The sequence below is a fragment of the Danio rerio genome, chromosome 1, assembly GCF_052040795.2.
Source record: "Danio rerio strain M-AB ecotype USA chromosome 1, GRCz13ab, whole genome shotgun sequence".
NCBI classification, from domain to species: Eukaryota; Metazoa; Chordata; class Actinopteri; order Cypriniformes; family Danionidae; genus Danio; species Danio rerio.
In genome coordinates, this window is record NC_141021.1 from 49,862,501 (window position 1) to 49,877,528 (window position 15,028).

Consider the following 15,028-nt stretch of genomic DNA (forward strand, 5'->3'; position numbering starts at 1 on the left):
GGTCTAATCCAATTAAATAATTGATGCTAAGCTAAAAGTGCTCCTGCTAGACTCAAAGATTGGCTGAATAGGGACTGGCTGAAAAAAAGAAAGAAAGAAAGAAAGAAAGAAAGAAAGAAAGAAAGAAAGAAAGAAAGAAAGAAAGAAAGAAAAGAACTTAAACAAATTAGCCACTAAACTGACAAAACTTAAAGTAGTTATGTTTCCTTAAGAGATCAGGCTAGAGGATTGACACAAGCATGTAAAAGAGATGTGTACCTGCAAAAGACATTGTTCAGTGTGGGGTGAGTGAGTGAGTGAGGGAGTGAGTGAGTGAGTGAGTGCGTGGGTAAGTGAGTGAGGGAGTGAGTTGAGGTGGTTTGTATGGGGATGTTTTGTGTCTGATGGATAAATTTATTTTCCATGGCGGTCACTTTTGGCTGTGAACACCACAGGTTTAACAAGGTTGACTTAAAAACTTAAAATTAAATGAAAGAGGTGATCTCTGCTTTTATATGTCAAGTGCACAGTGTGGAGGATATCATAAGGCCTTGAGTCAATCAGATGTAAAACACAATATTTATGTGTTTTAGGATGTAAATCGGTCAGATTTGACCCGAACACCACAGAAAGGTTTAAATAAGTATAATAATAGTGTAATACTAATGTATACGAGTATAATAATGAGTGTAATAACACAATTATTAAGTTTTTTGGGAACAACTTACTTGTTTAATGTTCAATCTACTTAATAAAGGGACTAAGCCTAAAAGAAAATGAATAAATGAATGTTCAATTTATTTCAATTTGTAAAAAGAATTACGTTTACTTATAATGTTACAATATTTATATTTAAAGAAAAAAACGTTCATTACACAGTGAAATACCTGCTGTTTTACCGATATGTTCTGTAATAAAACAATTCTAACATTAAACGTGCAGCTATTGCTTGTATTTTGACGTTATTTTTCAGTTTTTAAAAGAAATGTTCTGTATTTTCAGAGAGTAACACTAATTTTACATTAATATTTACAGGTTATACCTGTAAAAATAGAGAAACACAATTTCTGTCAAATAGTTTTTAGTGAACATAGTAAACATATGAAGATTAACATGAGGTTAATAATGACAAATAATAGCCTATAGTTTGTAGGCTAGCTGCATATAATGCATGCACTGTGAACCATAAAATGTTTATTTTACTACGCTAACAATGTTGCAATGCTAATTGTTACGATCATCAGTGATCTAGCAGTTGCGGGTCGCTGGAAAACTACACAGCCATGCTGCTTTAATGAATTACAACTCCCAGCATGCACCTCGCACACCCAGGTTCCTAATTCTGACTGATTACACACACAGTCAGAAGATTGAATAAACTCAGCACACACAGACGCATCATTGCAGAGTCTTAAACTGTTTAGTGAGCATTACGGCTCATTTCCCCTTGACACATTTGACCTCTGTACTTTGTTGTTTTGTTTGTCGCCTTTACACTTGGAATTATCTGTGTGAACCTGTTTGTTCCTTTTTCAACATTTAATTGCAAGACGACTCTTAATAAACTGAAATTTGATCCTCAACTTTGTTGTGCAGGCGTCCTCACATGACACCAACCTTTTTTTTGTTGTTAAAAGACCAAATGTGTTATTTGTAAAAAAAAGAAAAGAAAATAGTAATATTAAAAAAAAAAAAAAATAGACTTCTTATTATTCTAAATTATTATATTTTATAATTATTTTATTATGTAATAAAACTAATAAGAGAAAATTTTATTTGTTTTATTTCGGCTATAATCATAGCAGTTTTTAATTTTTTAAGAAACTATTTTAAGGTCAAAATTATTAGCCCCTTTAAGCTAGATTTGCTTTTGTTTTTTGATAGTCTACAGAACAAACCATCGTTATAGAATAGCTTGCCTAATTACTCTAACCTGCCTAGTTACCTAATTAACCTAGTTAAGCCTTTAAATGTCACTTTAATCTGGACAGAAGTGTCTTGAAAAAATATCTAGTAAAATTTTTTACTGTCATCATGGCAAAGATAAAATAAATCTGTTATTAGAAATGAGTTATTAAAACTATTATGTGCAGAAATGTGTTGAAGAAATATCTCCGTTGAACAGAAAATAGGGGAAAAATTGAACAGGCGGGCTAATAAGTCTAACTGTATAACAATTTTATATTTTTTCAAGCAAATTGTTTTGAAGTTTAACCTACATATCCAAATTGTGCCGTTTTAGTGACTGTCGCTTTAAAGTCAAATGAGAGGGTGGAGCAAATAGATAAATGCCTGTGTGTCAGCATAGTGGCAGATTCAACATTCAAACATTTTACCCTATTTGATTCTGCTGATAGATAGATGGATGGATGGATGGATATGGATAGAAAGATAGATAGATAGATAGATATATAGATAGATAGATAGATAGATAGATAGATAGATAGATAGATAGATAGATAGATAGATAGATAGATAGATAGATAGATAGATAGATAGATAGATAGATAGATAGATAGATAGATAGATAGATAGATAGATAGATAGATAGATAGATAGATAGATAGATAGATAGATAGATAGATAGGTTGGTTGGTTGATTGATTGGGGTTGAGTGATTGAACATATTTTAATAATTTTGCATCATAGCATGTTTCCATTATAAAAGCCTTCAGTCTGCTCTTACAGCTGTGAACAGATGGACAGTATCTGGTTTACAGTCCAGAAGATGAGCTGCGGATGTGATCCAGAAGAATGGGTGTGTATGAGTGTGATCAGCATTTTAATGCAGCTGACAGGACGGCAAGACTGAAATAACTTTGATGACATCTGAAAACTAAGAACAGCAAAAGGAGCAACAAGACTAAGCTTTAGAGACTGAGGTCAGTCATAGGATCCTGCTTCAGTGCTTTAGTGTGTGTGTGTGTGCGTGTGTGTGTGCGTGTGTGCGTGTGTGTTTGTGTGTGTGTGTGTATGTGTGTGTTCAGAGAAACCTCCTGGGACCATCATAAACGGTTATTCATCAGGCTTTTCCAATTAGTACAGAGTATGTTCGTTTAATGGAGAGACTTAATGTTGGTCCGCAGCCGAAAAGTCTGTAAGGTTGGATTAAATTAGATTAGCGCAGCACCTATTGAGTTTCTTATTCAGAATTCAGAAAATGAGAGCCAAAGTTATTCGTAGAGTTTGAACTGAATAATCCAAAGAAGTCATTCCTAGTAGGTTATATTAAGATTCAGTTTGCTCCGATTATTCTGTGCATGTTAAATATTGAGCTATGATTCGTAATTACAACTTTTCCACTTGGTGCCATTTTTAAACAATTGAAAACAAGTGGTGTTTTACTGATGTATGTTCATATGCACTCAAAAAATAAAATATATTTATATTTGCTGCTTGTTCAAACTACTTATTTAAAATTAGCTGAATCTTATTAGATTTTTGTTTAATCTACTTAAATTAGTTACACTAACCAAATGGATTTGTGTTGGGAAAGCATGAATGAATTATGTGGAAATTATGTGGTGTGTTTTAGGCATCTTAGAGCACTGTATGCTGGGTTCCACACAATTCTCTCATGTTGTCCCAACACAAATCGATTAATTAACTTAATTATTTTTACACATTTAAATGGATTGAACATAAAAAAAAAGAATTTTGTTGATTCAGCTGATTTTAAACACATAGTTTGAACAGGCAGCAAATTTTTTTTGTGGGATTCTGTGGTAACAAAGGAAAGATGCTTGTACAAAAAAACAAGGCCTTAAGTGAAAGATTTGCCACTATTGTTTAAAGATCAGCTATGCTAACTATTAATACAAATATTCTACATTATATGTGTACTGTATGTCCTCATTTACTCAATCTGCCACAGTTTGTCACTTTACTTGGTGTATATTTTTGTAGAAACAATATCAAACAAAATGTAAAACAGATTTAAGTTGTATTTTTTTTTCATTAGAAATAATTGATATCCACTAAAATGCTTTACTCATTTCAGTATTTTATTTTTGACTTAAATATATCTGTTATACACCAAATTATAAAACAACAAAATATCATTTCACCAACTGAACATTTTGTTTGCTCAGCTATTTAAAACTTCCATTCAATATAATATCTATGTGTAAAATGTAAGATAATTCATAAAAGATAAAGATAATATATATAAAAAAGATAATTGTGTAGAATCCAAACTCCTTGGATTTTTATTATAATTATACTATAATAATAATATTATTAATGATAATAATAATTTTATTATGTAAATTAATTAACTTTATTAATAATAAACTTTACTCCTTGTTGAAAATATTACAGAGTATTAATACAATATATATATATATATATATATATATATATATATATATATATATATATATATATATATATATATATATATGCTTGTACAAATATATATATATATATATATATATATATATATATATATATATATATATATATATATATATATATATATATATATATATATATATATATATAATAAACATACATAATATTTTATTAACTTAAATAATTTAATTGAAAATTCCATTTGTACATTTTGAATTATTGCTAAAATATAATGCTTATGTTAGGAAATGCTTTTAATAATTTTAAATCAACCTGAAATCATCATATATAATTATTAAACCCCAGGGGGCTAATAATTCTAACTGTATATATAAGAAATTTTCTATTAAATTAATCAAGCCTTGGTGGGCAAAAGCGACTTCTTTTAATGTTTCTAAACATTTGGTTGTGTGTGTGTATGCATACTTGTTTTTATATCAGCCCAGTTTTGCTCCAAGTTTTATATTAGCCCAGTTTTGCTAATCAAACTTAGCTGATCTGAACAATCGAGGTCTTCAAAAGAATCTGGAACACCTTGAATAGTTATATCAGCTGTGTTTGATCATGGTTGGAGCAAAACTGTGCAGAGCTGCGGCCCTGCAGGAATTGACTTTGACACCTGGGTTTAGAGTTAGGGTAGGGGTAAAGGGAGAGAATATACAGTTTGTAGTAGAAACATAATGTTAATGAGAGTCCCCACCAGGATATTGGGACAAATCTATGTTTTTGTGTGTGTGACACTTTCTACATACCTGATTGAAACCAGTTAGCGTAGCAGCACGTGTCTGTTTGAGATCTGACAGGTGTGTGTTTCTATCTCTGTTGACCGATGAATAAAAGCCTCTGCTATTTAGTGATGAAACTTGACAGACTCTTGTTTACCCGAAAGCCCTTCTCCTCTACTCTGCTTTTAGGATGTGCGATTTGTTGCCAGAACCACTTGGCAGTCTGACAGTCACAGAGCCTCCAAGACTTCGGATCTCCAGCTGAAGCTTCCCTTTGATGAACGCTTGTGCGATTAATGCCTGAGGTTAGAGATCCTGAATGGACAGAGTCAGACTGTTGATGCTTTACTGTTGGTGAAGAGACCAAGCAGGTTTGTTGACACCTCAGCAGGATTAAAGATATTTTTCTTAAAGCATTGAACTTTGGACTCAAGAATTGTAGTAGACAGATCACTCGTTGTCAATATCATCCTTAGATTAATGCCAAAAATTGACTTTTTATTACTCCGCTTGACAAAATGAAAGGTCTCCTTCACCGATAAAGCCGGACTTGATGGATGAACTGCCGATTGTGTTTGTTTTTCTAGACGGTGACCTCAAAAAATCAATCTTCCCTCAGATGAATCCTGCTCACTGTCTCTTCTGTGGGACGAAAGATTACAGACACGCTGATGATCAGAAGCAGCTGCCAGCAGGCCGAACGGCGTCACGGACGATATGGAAGTGCCCTCATATTCAAAGGGCATGCTAAGAAATATCAGCAGAGCCGTACCACCTCCTTTCCCTCCCTTTCCCTCCTTCTACTCCTCCTCGTTCCCCTTTCCTCTCACAATGCTCGACTGCCACTCTATTTTAGTTTGGAGGAATATCTCCTCATCAGGAAGGAAAGTGAGATTGTATTGAGAAACAATGGGGGAATCGGTTTAGGCTTGTGGTCGTGATTATATAGAGCTCCAGAAGTTTCGTTAGATTTTAGCTTCTACAAACATGATTTAGTCAAAACAGCATTTATGGGTATTCCTAAAACATTATTCATCTGTTTTAATTCACTTTAGATCAAATTGCGCTTAAAATAATTCTCTTTGTCTGGATTGCATTTCAAAACACTGCGGTTGGGTTTAGGAAAGAGGGTGGGCGGGCCGAATAGGTACTTTTCAAAATACTGTTGGTTGGGTTTAGGGAAGGGGGAAGGTGGGGTGATTGGTCAGTCAGACAGTGATTTAGTCAACAGCAGCTTCTGGTGGATTTACGTGAGAACAGCAGGCGCTAACGGCACTCGCAAAATAAATTTGGAATCTCAAAAAGCATACACAGCGGCCTATGGCGGACTCTTAAAAACAAAAACGTAGCTCATGGGACATATTTGGCGCTCTCCAGAAATGTATATAGGGGCACGTAATCAAAATGAACCTGGGTTGAAAGTATGTGATCAGTCAACTGTTATTTAAGTTCTTATGTATTATTGCATTTTTTCCCTTGTTCTTCCTTAAAAAAAAAAAAATAATAATAATAATAATTAAGTAAAAAAAACAGGAATTTCATGTAATGTCTCTTTTTTTCATTTAAATTAAATTTTCATAATCGAATAAAAATTTCTCGACTGTAAAAAAATTTATTTGTAAGATAAGAATTTTCAGCCGGGTCTCATGAGGAAACATAACTATTTTACGTATTGTCAGAAAATTGGCTAATTAATATGAATTCATACAATTTAATTCATATGTAAACGTACGATTTTTAAAAGGAGGCATCAAAACACCACCGTTGAACGTACCCTTCATTGAAAGATGATCCAATCATACTAAAATGTATTAATCAATCATACAAATCAATATAAATTAGCCACTAAATCAAAAAGTTACAAATCGCCACAAGATTTTGTTCAAATTTGTTCACTGTATCATCAATGCCAATTAAGCCCCTCGTATTTTTCAGAGTCCGTACAGAATACAAATTTTTCACGAATGCCAGTGCAAGAAATACTTTGCGTGGGAACCATTAGAATCTGTTTTTTAATAATCAGCGTATAATCAGTATAATCAAAAGCCAACATAGAACAAGAAAGTGCCTTGAGGTCGTTTCCAAAACATGGGGATTTACTCAACGATTAAAGCCTATTATGTAACAGTGTTTCTTCTCACAACCATTTCAACACAACCAAGTAAGATGCCACACCCCCAAACCAACAACAAATATCTCTTTTATAAATCCATTTTTATTGAAGTGATGCAGGCACATGATGATTCCTCAGATGTGAAATTGCAACGGGACATTTAGGAGAGCCACCATGTGACTGGACTTGCTTCGGGCCATTGCTCGGATAGATCAGTTTAGAGTTTGCCTTCTTTATATCTTTGTTTCTGATACTCACAGTCAAATGTAATCTTTGACACCAATCTCAAGGACACAAAAGCTATCCATTTCAAGAGTTCACACTCAGCTATTGCTTGAAACAATTTGCAAATCTGGCATACTGTCCTGGGAGAGAACCCTGAGCTTGGAGGGTTCCCGCCTGGTCATTTAGCATGATCTAGTAGGTCTCAAGAGCTCCCCCTGGTAAAGGGGGAGATGGTATGGATGGGGGGATTATTCAAAACAAAGATAAGAAAGGTACAATGAATGGGTTTATTTATTGGAGGCTAGAATTCATCTGATTGGTCTAGCAATGATTATTAAGCGGGAGTCTCCCATATTTCAAACCCATCACCCGCCACCCTCCCATTGTGTTATTTCTCTTAAAAACTCCCATAATTTCACCCCCACCCGGTTCTCGACTTGAGACAGCTCAGCTTGCATGTGAAAGTCTGCAGCCAGAGACTGTTCGTCAAAGTGGATATCTTAACTTTTAACATTACCCAAAACTAATGAATCTGAAATTGTAATATTGACTAATGTGTCTAATATGTGTTTATAAAAATGAAAGTTTTAAAGGTGACCTATTATGCAAAAATCAATTGGTTTCAAGTGGTCTAATCACAGTTGTGTAGCAACAGTGTGAATATAGCCAGCCCATAATGGTTACAATCGATTTATTCCATTTTTTTTATATAATCCCGCTTGATTAAAAACAGTCTGCAGAAACACTCTGGATGCCATCCCCTTTTTGTACATGTCATCAGGGGGGAAAACCTCACCCATTAGTGAAAAACCGCTCCCTCATTAGCATAAACAGCCTTGAGTGAGAAGCAGCCGTCCACCATTAGAGTTTTCACGCTGTATCTGTAAAAGATAATGCCAACGGCTAAGGGGCATTATGAATGTAGAGTTATAGGATGCACAACCATCTGGACTGCCTTCTGGTTCACTTCTTCTGACATTCCAGTTTTTCACAGAGAAAACAATAAGAACACCTCACATGAGTGTTAACTTGTTTTTTTTGTGTCATTTTGTGTCAACAGTGAGCTGCAGTTCTGTGGGCGCAAACGCCATGTTGATGCCAGAGGAGAATAGCCAGAAGGGTTCCAGCTGATAGAAAGGCAACAGTAACTCAAATACAACTGAGGTATGCAGAAGAGCATCTCTGAATGCACAGCACATCCAACCTTGAAGCAGATGGGCTACAGTAGCAGAAGACCACACCGGGTGCCCCCCAGTTAGCCAAGAACAAGAAACTGAGGCTATAATTCGCACAGGCTCACCAAAATTAGACTAGAAGATTGGAAAAACGTTATCCGTGTTGATGAGTCTCAATTTCTGCTGCAACATTCGGATGGTAGGGTCAGAAATTGGCATCAACAACATGAAAGCATGGATCAACCCTGCCTTATATCAACAGTTCAGGCTGGTGGTGGTGGTGTAATGGTGTGGGGGACAATATCTTGGCACACTTTGGGCCCATTAGTACCAATTATGTCAACCCCACAGCCTGAGCATTGTTACTGACCGTGTCCATCCCTTTATGACCACAGTGTAATCATCTTCTGCTGGCTAATTTCAGCAGGATAACGCACCATGTCATAAAGCGTGAATCATCTCAGACTGGTTTCCTGAACATGATAATTAATTCACTGTACTCAAATGGCCTCCACAGTCACCAGATCTCAATTCAATAGAGCACCTTTGGGATATGGTGGAACGTCAAATTCACATCATGAATGTGCAGCTGACAAATCATGCAACTGTGTGAAGCTAGCATGTTAATATGGAGCAAAATCTCTGAGGAATATTTCCAGTACCTTATTGAATCTATGCCACAAAGGATTAACGCAGTTTTGAAGGCAAAAGGGGGTCCAACCTGGTACTAATAAGGTGTACCTAATAAAGTGGCCAGTGAGTGTATATTGTAATCAGTGTAAATGAGATTACCATATAAGGCTCTGATAAAAGGTTAAAAAACACTTGAATAATATAAACCCGGGTTGCTTCTGTAGCTTTAACAAGCCTCTGCGGCTGTGGGTGCAGGAACTGCTGGAGGTAAAGTGTGACTGCAACACTCAAAGTTGTCAGCAACACCACTGAGACTCGCGGCACTCTCTCATGGTCATACGGACAGAGATAAAATGCCTCTCTCTTCATTTAGCACTGCCACAGGATTGTGTGAAGAGAATCGGCCATGTGCCCTCAACACATTACACCGCAACTAATCCTGAAACAAGGTCATTGAAGGTGCAAATGGCAGACTGAATCATCGCTATATATACATTACTCAAACAGCTAAAGGGCAAAAGTGCTTGTTTCTCACCTCTGCTCACACCTTATTTGATTCATGCAAGTTTAGAAGATAATGATGCTTTAAATGTGTTAGAGGCAACTACACTGATAAAGCCATACACTCTAAAAACGGTTGGGTTTACTGTTGCACCAAAACATTCGATTCATCTTGTCCCAACACAAACTGATGGTTAACTTTTTTTCTTTCACACATTTAAGTGGATTGAACATAAAACAAATAAGGTTGCCGCTGTCGATGGATTGTTCTTCAGTGTCTGGACTCTCAGAAGTGATTATTAAACCACACTGAATATTTTTTTAACCTTTCTCTTTGAACCCCAGAGATGGTTGGACGTAAAAATCCCAGTAGATTAGCAGTTTCTGAAATATTCTGGTTTATCAGACCACCCCATCCGGCACCAACAACCATGCCACGTTCCCCATTCTGATGCTCGGTTTAAACTGCAGCAGATCGTCTTGACCATGTCTACAAGCCTAAATACATTCAGTTGCTGCCATGTGATTGGCTGATTAGAAACGTGCGTTGACAAAGAGTTGGACAGGTGTGCCTAATAAAGTGGCCAGTGAGTGTACTTTTCCTTCATAAAAACAAAACAAAACATACTATTAGGGTGTGGTATGCGTATGTGAATTGGGACACAGCATTATTGTGCTATGACTATTGCTCAGTGAAGTTGTAGGTGATCTTTGAAAGGCATTCCCTTGTCTTTTGAATATTATTAGCTTGCTTAAATCTGCTGGTGGTTTGTTTGTTATTGCATCGGTTTTCTTAAATTGCAGCACGTTTAGCTCTCTTTGCGACCATTGCATTTCAGCAATCCTCTATTTACCCAGAAATCATTGCGAGGATGGTGACCCGCCATGACCTCTCACGTTTTACCCACCTAGACAGCGATAATCCACCTGACGATCATGTGAAAAGACAAACTTCTTCTTTTACTTATTGCGTTAACCTTCGGCCACTCATATTGACCTTTATTGTTGTGCAAACAGATGAGCGGATTATTAAGCAAAAGGCTTCTCAAAACACATCCTGAAAAGCCAAACAAAACACTGGCAATGTGGTAAAGTGATATCGCTGGCCTTTTTCCAAATAGACAAAAAAAAAGCAGAACAACCTCTTGGTGTCTGTCTCGGTCTTGTGTTCTGGTTTCAAAGCTTATTTTCTTGTCCGCCGTTCGGAAACAATGGCGAAAAAAGATGGCAGCTTTCCACACTCAGCAGAAATCTTTATCGAAATTAGCATTCGCCACAATGGTTGTGCTGATACCTTCGAGTCTTTTCAGATCTGGCGTTTGTACTCAGCTTTAAGAGTAAAAAAAAAAGTATGCTGGTGAATTAGAACAAACTTCCAGTCACATGTAAAATAATTACTCATAGTGGCCTCAAAGTGTATTTTGGTACTTGTGCTGTATTTAAAAGTGCATGGGTTTGCATTAGTATTCAAAAACAAGAGTCAAGCGGATATCTGCAAACAAATGATGCGTGAGCTGTTCTCTGAACTATGCTATTTATGTTTAATGTGTGAAGAGTTTCTCACACTTCACACAAGCGTATGAAGAAGCAAAAATATTTCGTGCCATTTTCAGCAATATGTATTTTATTTATTCATCATTCAAGCTACACACTCAGTGGCCAGTTTATTAGGTACACCTTACTACGTAGTACCGGGTTGGACCCTCTTTTGCCTTCAGAACTGGCGTAATCCTTCATGGCATAGATTCAACAAGGTACTGGAAATATTCCTCAGAGATTTTGGTCAATATTGAGATGACAGCATTCCGCAGTTGCTGCAGATTTGTCGGCTGCACATCCATGATGCAAATCTCCTGTTCCACCACATCACAAAGGTGCTCTATTGGATTGAGATCTGGTGACTGCTGAGGCCATTTGTGAGCTCATTGCCATGTTCAAGAAACCAGTCTGAGATGATTTGTGCTTTATGGTGTTATCCTGCTGGAAGTAGCCATCAGAAGATATGTACCACCACCACCATCAGCCTGAACCATTGATAGAAGGCAAGATAGATTCATGCTTTCATGTTGTTGACACCAAATTCTGACCTTACCATCTGAAATCGAAACTTATCAGACCATGCAATGTTTTTCCAATTTTCTATTGTCCAATTTTGGTGAGCCTGTGCGAATTTTAGCCTGTTTTCTGTTCTTAGCTGAGAGTTTCGATGTGTTGTGCGTTCAGAGATGCTCTTCTGCAGACCTCGGTTGTAACAAGTGGTTATTTAAATTACTGTTGTCTTTCTGTCAGCGTGAACCAGTCTGGCCATTCTCCTCTGCCCTCTGCCATCAACAAGGCATTTGCGCCCACAGAACTGCTGCTCACTCGATATTTTATACTCTTTTGAGGACCATTCTCTGTAAACCCTAGAAATGGTTGTGCTTGAAAATCCCAGTAGATCAGCAGTTTCTGAAATACTCAGACCAGCCCATCTGGCACCAACAACCATGCCATGTTCAAAGTCACATAAATCATCTTTCTTCCTCATTCTGATGCTCGGTTTAAACTGCAGCAGATCGTCTTGACCAGGTCTACATGCATAAATTCATTGAGTTGCTGCTGCGTGATTGGCTGATTAGAAATTTGCGTTAACAAGCAATTGGACAGGTGTACCTAATAAAGTGGCCGGTGAGTGTATATAGCTACATCTTTTTTTAATTTTTTTATTTATTCTTTGTTTATTGGTTTTAATGAACATACAAACGTAAACAAAAAAAAGGGCAAAGACAAATGTATCAGTAGACAAGTATAGCAGCAAAAGGCAAAGAGAAAAAAATTAAATAAATGTAAAAATAATAATAATAATAATAATAATAATAATAATAATAATAATAATAATAAAGAAATAAATAAACATACTGCTATATCTTTTTTGATAATATTTTATTATACAGGGCAAAGCTACTGTGGTTTAAGCACACTGAACTTGCATGACAATGATGGTCAAAAAAAAAAAAAAAAACTGGGACATTTTAAATTATTTTTGGTTGTTAAAAATAACCCCATTTACACTCATCTTCGAATATGATTCAAAACCCAGTGATCATAAAATCGCAATTTGTTGTTTACATTGAGAGGATAATGGCAACTTGCACTTTGAAACACTAAAGTGTGCATATTAAAGCCCCCATAATGCAGTAACAAATGTCTTACTCTCCACACATTTTTCCAAATAAATATGCAAATAGTTTGTTTTATATCGTTTCTTAGATATTTCCTTTGTGTTTCTGCTGACACATTCATTTACTTAATCAAATATGAACATATTCTAAGATAAAAACAAAAACATATAAACAGGTTACCACAATATTAGAAGGCTTGTGTGCAAACTTGTCTACTTGTTTCTGTGTGGGTTGAATAAAAACTAAAACCACAAATGAAGGTGTGAAAGTTGACAAGAAATTGGTATGTTCTCCAATCACTAACAATATATTTCAATAACAGCTTCAAGAAATGCTTATTTATTAACTCTGTTTACGTATTAGTATTTTTTAGTTATCTTCCTTACAATAGCGTTTGTTTTTAATGTTTATTAAGGTTTTAACTTGGCCATTAAAAAATCTTTAGTGTTTAGCCTTGTGTAAGTCTGAAATTTCAATCATTATAGTCTTAAAAAGGTCTTAAAAAGTTTTAAATTTGACTTGATTTGAGTGTGTAGATACCCTAGTGAAGCTGATCGTGATGCTGAGATCAGCTCTGTCTATTTTCCAGAGAGCTGTGAAGCTGCAGAACACCAGCAAGTGACTGTGACATCCTGTGCATGAAGGTTATCATCAGTCCAGAGAGAGGACTGTTCTGTGACGTGCTGTTTGAGATCCGTCTGAAAAAATCCCTGACAAAATCCTTGCCAGATGATCATTCTCAGGCCCTGCTTACTCATGACCTTAAATGTTTTTGACTGTGTAATTACAATTGGACGATGCTAGATTAATGTATTAACGAGGTCGAATATGTCAGCCACTTTCCTGTAGTCAACTATGATTGTTTTCAAAAATGAAGTCTCGAAAACTTAAGCATCATTCACTGCCATTTAAAAGCTGTGTAGAGCCAGGGTATTTTACTGAAATGTTTATTGGGTTGTGGTCAAAGGCCAGGGCCACAGGGACCCAATCTTTACAACAAGCCAGGATATTATTCAGTATAAATCCGATTGGTTTGTTTGAAAAGAAAGCACATACACCCAAGATGGCTTTTAAGTGAATTATTAGATTTTTTGAATGAACTGTTGCTTTAACTAGGTTTAACTGTTCTGCATTGCTCAAAGTGTATGATTGTATCTGCTGCAATAGCATTAATTCAATGTAGACAGTTTAATTAACATTAAAATAAAGTTTTGACAATGTTAACAAAAATTATTATTTCTCAGGACATCTTGGGGGATAACATTATGTAAATCATGATGTAAAGATGAGGAAAATGAAACAGTAAATAATATATATTCATATTTATTTATATATATATATATATATATATATATATATATATATATATATATATATATATATATATATATATGTATATATATATATGTATGTATATATATATATATATATATATATATATATATATATATATATATATATATATATGTATATATATGTATATATATATATATATATATATATATATATATATATATATATATATATATATATATATATATATATATATATATATATATATTATTTACTGTTTCATTTTCCTCATCTTTACATATATATATATATTCATATACTGACTTTATTATGATTTAATATTCACTCACCGGCCACTTTATTAGGTACAGTACTGTACTAATACCAACCCTAGTACTAGGTTGGACCAATTTTTGCCCTTAGAACTGCCTTAATCCATTGTGACAGATTCAAAAAGGTACTGGAAATATATCCACCAAATCTCAAAGGTGCTCTATTGGGTTGAGATCTGATGACTGCAGAGGCCAGTACAATGAACTTGTTGTCATGTTCAAAAACCAGTCTGAGATGATTCACGCTTTATTACATGGTGTGTTATCCTGCTAGAAGTAGCCATCAGAAGATCTGTCTGTGGCGTGTGGCCATAAAGGGATGAACATGGTTAGGAACAATGCTTAGGTAGGCTGTGGCGTTGACACGATGCTCAATTGGTACTAATGGGCCCAAAGTGTAAATATCCCCCCACCATTACACCACCAGCAGCAGCCTGAACCGTTGATACATGATAGGATGGATCCATGCTTTCATGTTGTTGACATCAAATTCAAAAACACAGAATGTCGCAGCAGAAATCGAGCCTCATCAGTTTGA

The 15,028-nt window shown here is 35.4% G+C and overlaps 1 protein-coding gene across 2 annotated transcripts in view; it reads right to left on the bottom strand.

Moving 5' to 3' along the window:
• gja5b (gap junction protein, alpha 5b) overlaps window positions 1-5,924 on the bottom strand; it is a 22,035-nt gene extending 16,111 nt beyond the window's left edge. The window contains exon 1 of one of the 2 annotated variants that reach the window (XM_087236270.1): window positions 5,085-5,924. The gene's annotated coding sequence lies outside the window, so the exon portion shown is untranslated. 2 annotated transcript variants of the gene reach the window in all.
• Window positions 5,925-15,028: the final 9,104 nt, after the last annotated feature.